Consider the following 15,866-nt stretch of genomic DNA (forward strand, 5'->3'; position numbering starts at 1 on the left):
ACTCTTTATGTGAAAGCTCTGATTGAAAAGACAAAAGGGATTTAATCAGTCATCTGTGCTGCTGCTCTGGTAGCTCTAGAGTTTTTTTGCCTTGCTCTCCCTGCTCTTCTGCACCCTTCTTTTGAATGCAAACATGGTACAGCTTTATTTGGAATCAGTGCTCCCAGCTAAGCTGCAATAATTGGATGACTCACACTGTGCGAGTTGCTCTTGTAAGTCAGCAGTTTATGGAGCTGAGCAAACAGGCAGGTGCTGGATCAGAAAGGGCACACTTTTCCTCAGTTGGCTCAGGGTTCTCACCATGCTTTAAAGTTTGATGATCTGAAGCAGAAAGTGTAATCTACAGGTGACAAAGCACAGCACAATAGAGCCAGTCACTCACGCGAAGGGACACAGACTGGAGAGCAAACGCGGAGTTTGTGAAATTGTATTTTCATTTGAATCTCTCTGAATATCCAGGGATTAAGGTCAGGGGGTTATGGATATACTTGACCAGAGTCAAGGCAAGCCTCTCTTAGCAAGGGTGCCTCAGGAGTCAGGGCCCGGGTTTCGGTGACCTTGGTCAAATCTGAGCATGCAAATAACGATTGGCCACAGGTCATTAACCAGCATGTTGCTGAACTAAAAGAAGTAGAAGTGGGAGCTGTTCATCCATAGCTGAGATGGCTCTGTACTGAGTTAAGTGAAAATACTTGAGAAGCGGTTGACCTTTCTGAACAAAAATGTGAAGTGAGTCACTCCATTACCGTCTCATGGACACTCATCATTCTTTTAGCAGCTCTCACATCTGGATGTCACCATAGCTGTCAACACAGGAACTAAGAAACACTGTGTTGACTCAGCTCAGGTAAATTTTGGACTCTTAGAGAGGTTTACACCTAGCATTGCACAGTAATTATCTGGTGGCTATGCTATTGCTCTTACCCATGGCAACGTCTCATCCATCTTAGTTCCCTGCTGTCTGATAATGTTCCGTAGATGAAGTACTCGGTGAATGCTGTATATTAAATGATGGGACTATGACTGTCATTATGTGGACAACTTTCAAAGAGCTTTATATATGTCATCTTCAGTCCTTACAGCATCCCTTAAAAACAAGAGTTGTTACCCTTATTTTACAAGCAAGGAAATTCAAGCAGAATTCAGAGGACTCAGTTATAGACACCAAGGACTCAGTTTTAAGTTAGTTTGAGGTCATAATGCAAGTTTTCTTGTACTAGAAATTTAGAATGATGAAGGCAAAAAAAGAAAAGGATCCCAGAAACCTTCAATTGTTAGAAAATCTCACTGTGGTCTTCAGCATATCATTTAACCTTCACTGCCTCAGTTATATTTCTGTAAAATTTAATAATTACTATTGCCAAAAGGTGGCAGCTAAATTAGATCCTCTTAAGGTCACTTAAGTTTTAGAAACACAAACTTTTATACGTATGATCCTTGGATTAACATGAAGTCTTCACATGTCTTTCATTTTCCAAAAAAGATGTATACTGTGATGTACATGTATTTTAAAGCTGTTTAATTTGTTCTATCTAAATATTTTATACACATTTAACTCTAACTTAGAATTAAGATAGTATCAAATGACTCAAAAGATTTGAAGACAGTTGACATATGGCTTCTAAGTAATTACTCTTATTGGCAATTAAATATCAATGAAGAGAAAGGGTGGAGAAAAATTAAGTTGAAATGAAACTTAAGTAGTTTGTTGGAGCCACATTTTCTTTGTACAGAATTATGGAGTTTTGAACATGAATAAAGCATTCCAGGAGAAACATCAACACACACATACACACACACACACAGTTTAAGAGACTATCTTTTTGATATGGCTTAAATCTGGATAGAAATCAATAAAAAAAAGTGACATAACATATTTACATCATGATTAAATGGCTTACATATTCAAATAAGGTCTTGGTATTCATCAGATACCTGGAATTTCAAGTTTAAAGGTAAATGCAAAGGTAAACCAGAACATGACTTTGATATTACTGACCTCCTCTGTCTTATTCTCAAAAAGGTAAAATATATAGACCTATTCTTTATCAGTTTTTAATTTAGGACTGACATCCATCACATTTATTAGAAAGCTGATAAATATTATTACCTATAAATAAATATTACCTAGGCTTCGCACTTTTTGAGGCATTTTGGGCAATATAGGATCAATTTGAGTTTGACAAACTACCCTCATCCATGAGAGAGTGCTAAGTAAGCCATCTCAAGGACTGTCCAGAGCCCCACTATCCCTACTCTCTGTCCTCAGATATGGGAACGACTAGAAAAGGATTTATGTTGCTGTGCCTTTGGGCTTTACAATCAGCAGTCAAGTGTACATTTTCAAATTAGGATTTGTCCAGTATTATCAAAATGCACCAACCCTGACAGAATATGGCTTATATTCATGACTGAAGTTTATTTTAATTCAAGGAATAGAAAATAAACAGGAACAGAGCCAAGATTTCCTTTCTTTTTTCTATTAAAGGCTTAGAATTCTCATACCAATCAGTGTTTGATAAACAGAGATGGCAGTGGGAAAACAATCAAATAAAGGATATAAAAATCCATCATCAACACACAGTCATATTATGTTACTCACTTTATCACTCTGCCCTAGTAGTGTCCAAGTAAATTTTGGGCTGTGTAAAGTAAACTTGAGCTTATTAACAAATAACAGCAAATAATTAGGAGAGATTTTTTTCTCTTCTTAATTAGTAAATTGGAAACATTGTCAGTGGCATAGCACATAACAATTCCCCAAGATTGCTTATTAGTATAATTTTGATTTTCTTTATTACAGCAATCTACTCAACCCCAATATTCCTTACAGGGAGTCATCCATGAGATGGTTAATGACATGAATTGGAGCTTCCTGGGAAATATTTTGTTATTCTGTTTAAAAAAAATGTTCAGGCATACTTGGCATTTACCTTCCCCCTTGAACTTACTTTAAACATGAACATGATGCCTGAGGCTGCGATAATGACATAAGAGTGGCAGCAACATGGTAAGCATGGCAAAAGTAACACACTTGTTTCTCAGACGGCATCACCGAATGTCTGAAATCAACACTTGTAATTGTCTACCTCTTATTATTTGGGGAGAAACGTATAAAAAAAATTATTTTCTTGGGGCCTTCTGGGTGGCGCTGGCGATTGGGCGCCGCACTCACTGTGAAGTTGTCCGCAGCCTCTGCAGCGTGGGTTCGATCCTGGCTGCTGGCTGGCGAGAAGCCCACATGGCACAGCGGACCTCTCCTGTCTCCCCCACTGCTCCCCTCAGCAGTGTATTTCATCAGTCTGCCTGTTCTGCTCCCTGCTCTGTCTCTGGTGAATCCTCTCACCCCTCACACCTCTGGCCTGTACCCCGGTTCTTGTATAAATAAATAAATCTTTAAAAAAAAAATCTATTTTCATGTTACCTGCTGGATAATAGAAAATAAATGAAAATATGATGCAATGCCTGATAATAGCATTGGACTGGAACATTTATTTGAAATGGCATATGGGTATGAAGAGTTCAGGTGTGCAAATAGATGTGCAAATTGTAACTGCTTTTTTTATTTCACTAGGTGACAAAATAAAAACATTAATTCTGCCCTTCCCAATGTCCTTGCCAATCAAGTTAATCATCCAGTAAGGGAAACCCAGGCTGGGTCAAGGTGTAGGGTTAAGAAGAAAGGAAGCTCACTTAGTCTTCAGTCATTGGTTCACACTGGTTGAAAGGAAATGCCATTTTGGCCATCAATATGGCTTTTTCAAATCTAGTAGAGTTCTGGGCTCCTTACCCCCCAGAGCCTATACATTTTTGTGAGACTGAATTTATTTGCCCAATGCATTCCTATTTATTCCCTTTTGGAGTCATGAGGCCCAGTTCTTCCAAGAAGCAAGCTGTTTGATGCTGGTTTTCTTTTTCCTTTGAAATCCACAGATCTCTATCTTTTCTCCACGTTCCCTCCTCTCCTCATTTTTCTCTAGGGAAGATGATCCTAGTTGGTGACAATCTTTCTCCAAGGAATAATATGTATGTCTAGAAATTCCATTCCCTCTACCTTTTATTTCATCCATAGAAAAAAGACTCCCTTACTGCTCCTAAAAAATTAAGCTTTCAAAGCAGAGCCAAAATTCTGGACACTCTTTCAGCTTCTGTTCTTACCTAGGCCTGCCCTAAAGTGGTATGTCCTATATCCAGAACACTGTATGAATGGAACATAGACAAATAGGAAGATATGGAGAGGAACTGAAAATAACAAAAGTGTCACAGTGCAATAGATAGAGATATATTGAGGAGATGGAGGTGGATGGAGCAGATTATACTTTCTAATGGTGCCATTCATGTGGCACCATTTTATGAACCATCCCAGACAAGCTCCCATTAAATCAATCCCTGGGCATCTTAATAGTTTGGTACCCACAGTTGTCTTCACTGCAGCATCAGGGCTCTTCAGTTTAGAGATTATAGAGAGTGTGAAAAAATAAGAGGAAATCCTTATTTAAGGGATTATATTTTTGAATTGGTTACATTATAGTCACAATAAAATTTGTCCAGTTTTATCCTGGACTGAGAAGGATAGGGGAAGTTCACCAATTCACCTGTGAACCATCACTGTAGTCCCTTGTGTTCTTCTTGCTTCTGTTTTGATTCCTCTACTTCCCTATCCCTTGCAGAATGTCTCTGATTTATAGGTGCCTGTTATTTTTTTTTATTTATTACTGTTGTTATTTTTTTTCCAATCCCTTATTTGGTTCTCTTATATGTGAAACTATCCAATATTTTTCTTCTTCCTTCTGGCTTATTTCACTGAGCATAATCCCTTCTAGCTCCACCCATATTGTTGTGAATGACATGTTTATCTTTTTTGATTTACTGAATAGTTTTCCATGTGGTGTATATATACAACATCACTTGACTCAGTCATCTCTTTTTGGACATTTGGGTTATTTCCCAAATGCCTATTATAAATAGTGCTACAATACACATAGGGGTGCAGGTATCCTTTTGAATTAATGTTTTTGTGTTCTTTGGGTAGATTCTTAGGAGTGGAATTGCTGGGTCATTTGAAAGCTCCATTTTTACTAGTTTGAGGAACCTCTATACAGCTTTCCATAGTGGTTGGGCCAGTCCAGCAGTGTAGGAGAGTTTCTTTTTCTCCACATTCTTGCCAACATTTATTGTTTCCTTTTTTTTTTTTTATTATGTGCCATTCTCACTGGTTTAAGGTGGTATCTCATTGTGGTTTTGATTTGCATTTCCCTAATTTTAAGTGATATTGAACATTTTTTCATATGCCTCTTGGCCCTTTGCATTTCCTCTTTGGAGAAGTGTCTTTTTAGGTCTTCTGCTCATTTTTTGACTAGATTGTTTAATTTGTTTTTGTTGAGTTGAGTGAGCTCTCCATAGATCTTTGTGATCAGTCCCTTATCAGTTGTATTGTGTGTAAAAACTTTCTCCCAATTAGTAGGGTGTCTCTTTGTTTTGGTTAGTGTCTCTTTTGCAATACAGAAGCTTTTCAGTTTTATGCAATCCCAGCTGTTAATCTTTTCCTTCATTTTCTTTGCTTTGGAGATGTGTCTTTAAAGATGCTACTGAGATATATGTCATGTAGTGTTTTACCTATATTTTCTTCTATATATTTTACAGTTTCAGGTCTTATGTTCAATTTTTTTATCCATTTTGAGTTGTTTTTTGAGCATGGTGTGAAGTGGTGGTCTAGCTCCATTCTTTTGCATGTAGCAGTCCAGTTTTCCAGTGGTGCATGGGGTTCCTGGGTCATCTGCTGAGATGTCGCCATTTGTTGGCATATGGCAAGTTTATTGAGGAAAGGAGGACAAGGAAAATGAGCCATCTGCATAGGAATAGGTGGGCAGTTTTAAAGGACAAGCACTGGATTTTACCAGGACAAGGGTGTTCTTTTATAATGTTCTTTGATGGAATTATTGTGGAAATTACCACCTTGGGGTCAGACTGGTTGGTCTTCTAAGATCGAAGATCCTCTCTGCCTCTCTCTGGCTGACAGTCTTTCCTGATGTTAGGGAGAACTGATGTCCTGAGCTAATCCCATAAAGGCTTTGTGGACCCCACCCCCACTCCAGACTAAAGCCATCGAGACATTGGGAAAGACAAATGCCATCACCACCAAGGGGAGGTGGCTGAGACCTGAGGGTGGAGTTAAGCAGCCAGGTTGGGTATAAAAACCAAACATGTGGGCCTTGGGGTGGCTTGCTGTCGCTCGCCTCCTGGCTTCATGGCTCCTGGCTTGCAGCCAGCTCTCAGAGTGCCATTTGGGATTCCAGATCGGCGGATCGGGTAGGACTCATTTAAAACTTTGTCTCCCGCTTTTCTCCTGAGCTGTACATTTCCTCATTTCCCCTTCCCTTGTAAATAAACCTTTTATTAACCTTCCGCGTGTGCCTGCAGTAGAGCACTGATAAGTCCTTTTAAGCGTGCGGGTGAGGACCCACAGTCAAGCACCCTGTTTTGTATCAGGGTTGCTCTACAACACTGACACTCCCTTAGGTTCCTGGAGCTTTCCATAGCTGGTTTTGTTAAGATGTATTAATTGTCCCCATGCCACCTCTATGTGAGGTGGGGTGAGACTTTGTGAGACTTGTCTTTGTGAGACTTTCCATCCTAAATTTATCTATTCTAAGTTTCCATCAGCAGTGAGGTGATAAAAAGAATGACCAATCCAGCCTGTTGCGATTTTTCAACTTCCACACAAAATGAAGCAGCTTGGAAATAAAATAAAAGAACTTTTGATTAAGTGAAGCAATCAGTTCATATGTGTGTGTGCATGTATGTGTGTATACACACATGTAAATCAGTACATGGGCTATATTTTCCAATTCAGCCTGTTCTTTTAATTTTGAATGTGAACAATCTAGACTAAACTGTGATTGCCTCTTACTTGAGTTGCTATAATAATTTCCCTCCCTCAATATAATTACTGTTAGATTTAAATTCTCAAATACTCTCATCATGTTGAAACCAGATGCTCCATTGAAAACACAAATCTGATATTGCCTGCTTGGAAAATTCTGCTCCAAAACATTCTCATGGCTCTTAAGAAAGTGTACATGTCTTCAGGGGTCTGCAAGTCCCTGCTTACCACCCTTACCCGCCCCACTTCTGCATTCCACAGTCCTTCCCCATAGCCCCTATTGTTCTTCCAAGATATCCCCAAGGACTTCTAATCTTCTCACTTACTGTTTCCTCTTTTGTCATGTTAACCCTACTTAATTTTCCATACTAGCTGGAATTAAACTCAGCTGGAATGTGTCATTCTCTGCATTTGCTTCCCAGCATTCCTGCACCCTATCCTCCACCCTGGACTTCTACCTGAGAAGGTGTGGATCTTTCCCTCAAGAACTGGAGTCCCCTAAGTAGATGATCCCCCCAAGTTCCCAGGGTGACTTGAGTTTAAATCAACCATACTGCCTGATTTTTCAGTGAATGGTGTGGAATGCCAGGTTTAAGTGGATTATTCACAGCATTCTTTAGCTAAGGATATTGATTTGGAGCTAGGCCTGTTACTCAATTTGGCCTAATGAAATACACCTCAAAGTTTGTGAAGGGTTTCTGGGAAATGTTTTCTTCATTCTGAACAAATAGATACTGGCATAGAGAACTCTTTCATCCTCTTCATGTTTTGCATTTGTCTAAAGCTACAAAACACTTTTTATTAACATGGAGGAAAATTTTATCACATGGGGCAAGGAAAACTGAGTATGGAAGAAAGGAATGGAATAGCTGCCATGGAGTTAATGTGACTCTGAACTCTGAGTTGGGACTTTCAATTTTATGGTGTATAGCATTTTCCCAGCGGTGCCGTAAAAAATTACCACAAACTCTGTGGCCTAAAAAAACAAATTTATTCTCTTACGGTTCAGAAGGCCAAAAGTCTGAAATTAAGATGTCAGTCAGGCCAGTTCATTCAGAAGGCTCTGAGGGAAAATCTATTCTCTGCCTTTCCTAGCTTCTGGGGGCTGCCGGCAATCCTTGGTGTTCCTTGGCTTGTACGTGGGAGACTCCAGCTTCTGAGTCTGTTTTCACATGGCCTTTTCCCTGTGTCTGTCTCCAAATCTTGCCTTCCTTAAAAGAACACCCATCTTTGGACATAGGGTCTGTCCTAATTCAGGTCTCATTTTAACTTGATTAACTTAATTGCATCTGCAAAATTTCTATTTCCAGGGGACTCCCTAGTGGCGCAAGGGGTTAAGTGTCAGCACTATGAAGCTATCTGCAACTATTGCAGCAAAAGTTCGATCCCCAGCCACAGAGGTAACCCATATGGCACAGCAGACCTCTCCTGTCTCACCCTCTGCCCCTCTAAGCAGTGTACTTAATCTGCCTGTTCTGCTCCCCACTCTGTCTCTGGTGAATCCTCTCACACACACACACACCCCGCCCCCACACACACACACCTCTGGGCATACATCCCAGCTCTTGTATGCATAAATAAATAAATCTTTAAAAAAATCCTATTTCCAAATAATATTGATAAGAACACAAGTTAGGATTTAAATGTCATGGGGGAGAATCATATATAGGCCAGAGGAGGTGCAGGGGTGGGTGAAAGAATTCACCAGAGACAGAGTGGAGAACAGAAAGCATGGATTTATTGAAATGTACTGCTAAGAGAAGCAGTGGGCAAGCCAGGAGAGGCTGCTGTGCAAAGAATGAGGGTCCTAAGGCCATATTTATACTCCAGGCATCATTGACTGGTTAGGGTGACTAGTGGTGGGTGTGTCCTGACTGATCATCTGAATTAGTGTAGAGTATCATTTCATTAGCTCTTCTGATCATCAGCTTAATGTTCAAGTTCCCATGGCAGTTCCATCTACTCCCTCTGTCCATTCAAGCCTTGCAAACTTGCCTTCTGGGCAAGAAATGGGGGCTTAATGTCATGATACTATGACATTAAGGTTAAACTTTAACACGCAGGACCATTATATTTCTTATTTTTGAAAACACTTCATGTTGTAGTTTCTATTATTTGTAGCTGATGGTATCCTTAATCAATGTTCCCCTCTTTACGCTCTTTTCCAAATTGTGGGTGCTCTTTGAATTGTCTTCAAAAGTTGGCTTGCCCATCACAGCACTTTCCAATTCTTTCAAACTGTTTGTTTTCTTACTACTTCTTTGCACACAGTTAGCTACTTCCCTTTGTCTATCTCAGTTAAGATTCTGTTTTCAACACTTAGCAGGGAACCTGACATGTATTTTGTGTTCTATAAATAATTGCCTAATGATTAAGTTAAATAGAGTTTGAGAGATATATAAAAGTAGGAAGTACATTTAAATCATCCCCAGTATCGCTGTCCAGGTGGAAAAAAAAAAAACTATAAATTTGCTTGCATAAATCCATCCAGCATTTTTGTGCAAAGATATTTCACTCCATAATTATTGTACTGATATACAATTTCCTTGCTTTCTTTTTCTTACATTATACAACAAACATTTATTTTCTGTCATTACAGTCCTCCCAAAGTTTTTAAAAACCTGCATAATCATCCATTGGATGATTATATTAGAATGTGTTTAAATATTCCCTGAAGGTGAAATATTTACCTTCATTTTTATGTATATTTTTCTCCTTGAGGTTTTCTAAAATTTATCATTCTTTATACATAAATATTTTTCTAATATCTAGGAATATTTCTTTAGCTCCCAACCTGAGTGAGTTAAATTAAATTTTAGGATTCCTGAGGGAATACAAGAATTCAGGGAATAAAGTCTAGTTTATGGTCTAGAAAAATACAGGAAGGATTCCATGAAGTTGGAAGTAAAGTCAGATTAGGGAGCAAGCTGGCCATGGACACTCGAAGAGTGAGCAGTGAAAGAAATCTCGGCCTCCCTCCTCACAGCCTCATTTTATCACTATGAATATGACTCTCATTTGTCAGGACCTAGTATTAGAACTCAGTGTCTCCCTAGGTTTTATCTGACTTCCAAGAAATTAGAAGGAGATAAAAAGTGTAAGAAATTAGAGTGGAATGTACTACAATTAACTCTTTATGGCAAGTCATCATTAAATCACATAATAAAAAATGTATATTGTTTTGAGAGCATATTCAGAAGTCATCTACAGTAAGCCATGAAAATGCCATCTTAGATACAGGACCTTAGATGAAAAGGAATTCATAGACTGAGTGTCACATTTTCATAATAAAGTCATTAAATGGATTGAATTTAAACCATGCATGGGGGTCTTTTCTACAAGAAAGAGTACAAAACATGAACAAAATACTTGCTTGACCTTATTTTTTATTTCTAAATATTTTGTATATTTGCATTTTCAGCCAAACTCACAAGTCATGACTGTTAGGAGTACTATAGAGGAATGAATTCAGTCCTTATAGTTAATGAGTAGTGCTAGCTCCAGTTCTGCCACTTCCCTACCTTGTGATTTAGAACAAAATAGATTGCCACATTTTCCCCTAGATTTGGCTTCCACATTCACAGACTGAATGGATCAGATGCACGATAATTCTTTAGATGCATTGCCCTCTAAAAATCTTTGATTCCAAGCAATTCATGATGTAAAGCTACACAACAAATTTAAATGTGCTGAATATTGATTCTATTCTGGCAGTTAAGTAATAAACCATAGTCCCAAAGAGTTAATTTTGAAGAGTAAATTACCATTCAATTCACTGAAGTAGCCTGGGTTCTTGGCAGTCAGATAAATGAAAGCTGAAATGGTTTAAAAAAAAAATAAAAATCCAGCATCCTTGAAAATTTTCCATGGTTTATCCTAAAGAAAAAAGTATTTCCAAAAATCCACATATTCCTTCCATAATGGAAACAATTTGGACCCACTTGTATATGAAGTAAAATGCTAAGGAAGACTTTGCAAATATGTCTTAGAAATATTATAGAAATTAAAAGGCAGTCAGTTCCATGCAATAGAGAACAAAAAGAAAAGTGATGATGTTTGTATTACTCAAGAAGTTCTCCCACCCATTCATATGTAGTATGAGTGATTTTGAGCTACTGAACTGATGAATTTTAACATGAAATTTTTCCTCTGTTTACAGGATTTTACAAGAAAATGGACTCCATAATATTACTATTCCAAAGAAGAGGATACCAGTTTGCTGTACTTTCAAGAATCTCTGCTGGCAGATGGCATACTAAGTGTATGATGCCACGATTTTCTTTCACTTTTTTCCCCCTCAATTTAGAGAATGGACTGTTAAAAATGAGCCTCACATATTCTGAGGGAATGAAGTTACTAAACTTTACAGATATTAATGTTCAAGCAATAGGTCCTGAGTATAGTAAGAGTCATCTCTAACTCACTGGAAATGTTGGTAATCATTGCAGGTGGCTGGTTATGATTATAACATATTAGGGAAATGCTAACACCTGCTATACAGGTCACAAGGTGGTCCCTATAATTTTATTAACAAGTTAATAGTGGGGAAAATAAGTTAAATGTGAGCAGTTAACTGTCCTTTACTATCAAACTGATTTATGTTTCAATTAGTTTTTTATTGGAGTCTTCAGGGGTTTATATATACATATATATATATATATATATATATAAAATCATGTCAGTTACAAATAATAGGTGTTTTACTTCTTCTTTCCCAATTTGGATTCCTTTTATGTCCTTCTCTTGCCTAATTGCTCCAGCTAGGACCACCAATACTAGATTGAAGAGTAGTGATGAAAGCGGACATCCTTTTCTAGTACCAGATCTTAGTGGAAAACCTTTCTGTTTTCCCCTACTGAGAACGATGCTAGGTTTGCGTTTGCCATTATGGATTTCATTATGTTCCCTCTACTGTCATTCACTCAGGAACAATACTCTGTTCCCTGAATAGTCAAAATCCTATCTCTTTCCCTTGTCCACAAAGTATTATTTATCAGTGACCTTTGAGGAAATAGGAATCCTAGAGTTGAATGACAAAACTTGTATTTCCAAACAGTGTGGCCATTAGCAAACTCTTTAACATTTCGAGCTCTGGATCCTTATCAGTCAAATGAGAATATTAACAATTGCACATATTTTCTGTGAAGATTAAATAAAATAATGTATGTGGAATATGTAGTCCAGAGTCAGAAACATTGAGGAAGCAATGGTTTGTCTGAGTCCAGGTCCAAGACCTACTCCTTTTCACTTCATTCCAGAAACTGAGGCTCAGCAGAATCAGATACAAGCAGAGTCACATGGTGATCTTAAACAGTGTAATTGAGTGAGCTATCTTTGAGCTCATTCATTTTATGAATTAATCATATATATGACATATATAAAATTCAGGCAGAAATGAGGTCATTGGAATTGGAATTAAGCAGGCTGGATTTCCATAGTAGGTCCTAGAACTGCATCTACCCTGAGGTAGGTAAAGAACAACCAAGCAAGGAACAGGGCTCGAAAAAGTTATCTTTCTCCTCCACTGATAGTTTAGATACTGCTCTCATTTTCTCACTTACTCTGAAGTTTGCTTCTGCATCACCCCAACTTGCTTAGAATAGTCCATGATGAAAGAAGTGAATGATCCAAAACAAGGAAAGCAAAAACAAATATTCAAAGGAAAACAAAGCCTCCTTGATCCTAATTCTCTTCAGTCACTACCTACTTCCTCACATTTTCTTTATAACAAATTTTCTCAACAGAAGTATAAACACTCACCACCTTACTTCCTCATGTCTTACCTTTAATATTTTATATTAATCAACAATTGGGATAAACATGCTCAAACTTTAAATCTGAAATAAGATATAATGGTGACATGGCCAGATTCTTACTAAATGATCTGTTTGCTGTTCGTAAAAGTGGACAAATACCCTGAGCCATTCACCTTAGGCTTACTTTATATACTCTCTAGCATTAGCTTTCTATATTCTAAAACAGTTTCTTTCCCTCCCATAATTAAGCATAGCCAATTGATTATATAGAAGTTAATACTAGAAATTATAAAGTAAGCATAAGGTAAATAATTCAGCACATTGTCTACATTTACTAATAACAAATCCTGGGTTCAAGATCAAAAGAAATGTAAAAGTGTCTTATTTCTCTATGACCAATTCCAAGGCAATTTGGTTCCCTAGAAATACCAGAAAGGAACATGTAGCATGTGCCTCTGGCCATACTGGGGATTCTAAGGAAAGACACTTAGAACTTTTGAGCTAAAGAGTTAAGGGTCCAAATTCACCCCTTGAATTTTCCCATGTGTCTAACAACTCTTCCTAATTGTCATTTTAAAATCATAGACTCTCTGAATCCATCTCGAGGTTTCTTCGAATGTAGGCGATAAAAGGGTAGTATGTGATTTCACACAAAGAGGAGAATCCTTCTGCCTCCCAGCTTTCTGAAAGTTTTGCCTATCCCCCCATACTTATAACAACTATTTTAATGCTACACAAGGTTATTTCCAGTATTAAATGCAACTTTTCAAATACTGAAGTTCTTGCCAGTGCCACTGAGATCGTATTACATATGACCTAACAATTTGGACTTTGTGAACAGAAGTGTCCCTACTTTAAAGGTTTCTTCCCCTCGGCTAGAAACTGATTTGTGTTGCCCCAGAATTCATCAATTGAAGACATAACAGTCAGTGTGAGAGCACTGGGAGATAGACCCTATAGGAGATAATTAAGTTTAAATAAGGTTATTAAAGTGAAGCCCTGAGCTATAGGATTAGTGTTCTCATGAGACGAGACACCAGAGAGCTTACTCTCATTCTCTGCCAGGTGACGACATGGCCAGAAAGGGGCCATCGGCAAATCCAAAATGAGGTCTCACCAGAACCCAAATGGGGCTACACCCTGATCTCAGATTTTCAGTTACCACAACTACAAGAAAACTAATGTCTGCTGCTTAAGCCCCCCAGTCTGTGGTGTTTTATTATGGCAGCCTGGACAAAGGTTCCCTCTCTTACTCTTTACTCTCAGTTGCGGATATTATTTTTGCTAGTTAAGACCTTCACTAGTTTCCTATATATATTTTGTGTAACTGCCTCTTAATTGATTTTTCTCATCGGTCTTTTTTTTTTTAAAGATGTATTTATTTATCCATACAAGAACTGGGGTACAGGCCAGATTTGTGGGAGGGTAAGAGGATTCACCAGAGGCAGAATGGGGAACAGAACAGGCAGACTGACAAAATACACCACTGAGGGGAGCAGCGAGCAAGACAGGAGAGGCCTGCTGCGCCATGTGGGACTCTTGCAGGCCAGCCAGGATCAAATCCGCACTGCAGAGGCTGAGGACAGCTTCACAGCGCGGCGCTCAACCACCTGCACCACCAAGGGAGGCCCACTTTTATATCAGATTTATTTTTATTTATTTATGTGTACAAGAACTCTAGTGTAGGCCAGAGGTGCTTGGGGGAGGGAGAGTATTCAAGACAGAGTGGGGTGCAGAACAGGAGGATCTATTGAAATGCAATGCTGAGGGGAGCAGTGGTGGAGACAGGTGAGGTCTGCTGCAACTTGGGGGTCAGCTCCCTGGCTAGGATTGCACTCAGGTCAAAGTGACAGGCTATAGCTTCAGAATGCCGAGACTTTAACCCATGGGCCACCAGCCAAGCCCTCTCTTTTTAGGTATTGCTCCATTCAACTGGTAATTTGCTATAATCTGAATCTCATCTCACCATAGTCTCCCAGACATTCAATTTAAGGATATAGAGACAAACCTGTAGGACCTGATTGTCATCGAATTTGAATTAGTTTTTAAGCAAAGTTCTGGGTAAGAGCCTCTTTGATCAAAATTCTACAATAGTGCTCCATGCATGTAGAAAGAATGGAAAGCACCATTTAACATGCAAATCTTGCCTGATCTGTCCTCAGTCTGCCTCTATAAATGCCCAGTATTTCTCGACTTTCTACCCTGTGTACTCGACAACCTAATACAGCTGTTTTTCTGCCTTAATTTCTTAGCTTAGTTGTCCCTCAGTGTCAGTGTTCATTGCATTATGACAGATGCAATAATCTATATTGTTTTTCTTTTCAACTCAATTTTAAACCTTGGAGAGAAGGAACCATTATTTTTAAACAAATACACAAGTAGAGATATTCCCCAAATCATAATATGGACACCACCACCAGAAATCAACAAATGTAAGACTCAATGCACATACTTCAGTTTAAAAAACACCTAGTTCAGGTGGTGCAGGGGGTTGAGCACAGTGCTGTGAAGCTGTCCATGACCTTTGTGGTGCAAATTCAATCACCAGCTGGCTGGGAGCAACCCACATGGCACAGCAGACCTTTCCTGCCTCTCCCGCTGTTCCCCTCAGCAGTGTATTTTGGTACATCTGCCTGTTCTGCTCCCCACTCTGTCTCTGGTGAATCCTCTCACCACCCCCACACCTCTGGCCTGTACCCCACTTCTAAAAAAAAAATAACTAACTAAATAAATAAAAAACACCTAGTTAAATTGGAAGGAAAAAAAAAAGAAGAGGAAGAGGAAGGGAAGAAATGAAAGAATAATAGGAAAAGGAGGAGAAAAAAAATTAGGTTGAAAAAAAAAAAGATTCAGCTCTAACACACCCAGGATTTTTAGTAGTTCCTCGTTGAGATTTGGAAATGTTATTAAAATACAGTAAGGTCTGAACATCAATATTATTGCTTCAGAAACATAAAAATAGCTGTAGAAAAAGCTATACATAATTCATACTTCATATTATAGATATAAGTCATTCTGAAACAAAATATTTTTCCTGTGAAGTTACAAGTGAAACAGACAAAACATCAGACCCTCTTAGATAATGCTATTGTAGATTTTGGGTTAGAGTAAACCATGCATGACAACTGTGATGAAGATGTCAGCATGCCTAGTAGGCAGACCAGAGAGGAAATGGGATTTATCCAAGCCTGGATTGTTTTTAAATCAAGGAACAGCAAAAGGCAGTC

This window comes from Talpa europaea (assembly GCF_964194135.1).
Source record: "Talpa europaea genome assembly, chromosome: 8".
Classification (NCBI taxonomy): Eukaryota; Metazoa; Chordata; class Mammalia; order Eulipotyphla; family Talpidae; genus Talpa; species Talpa europaea.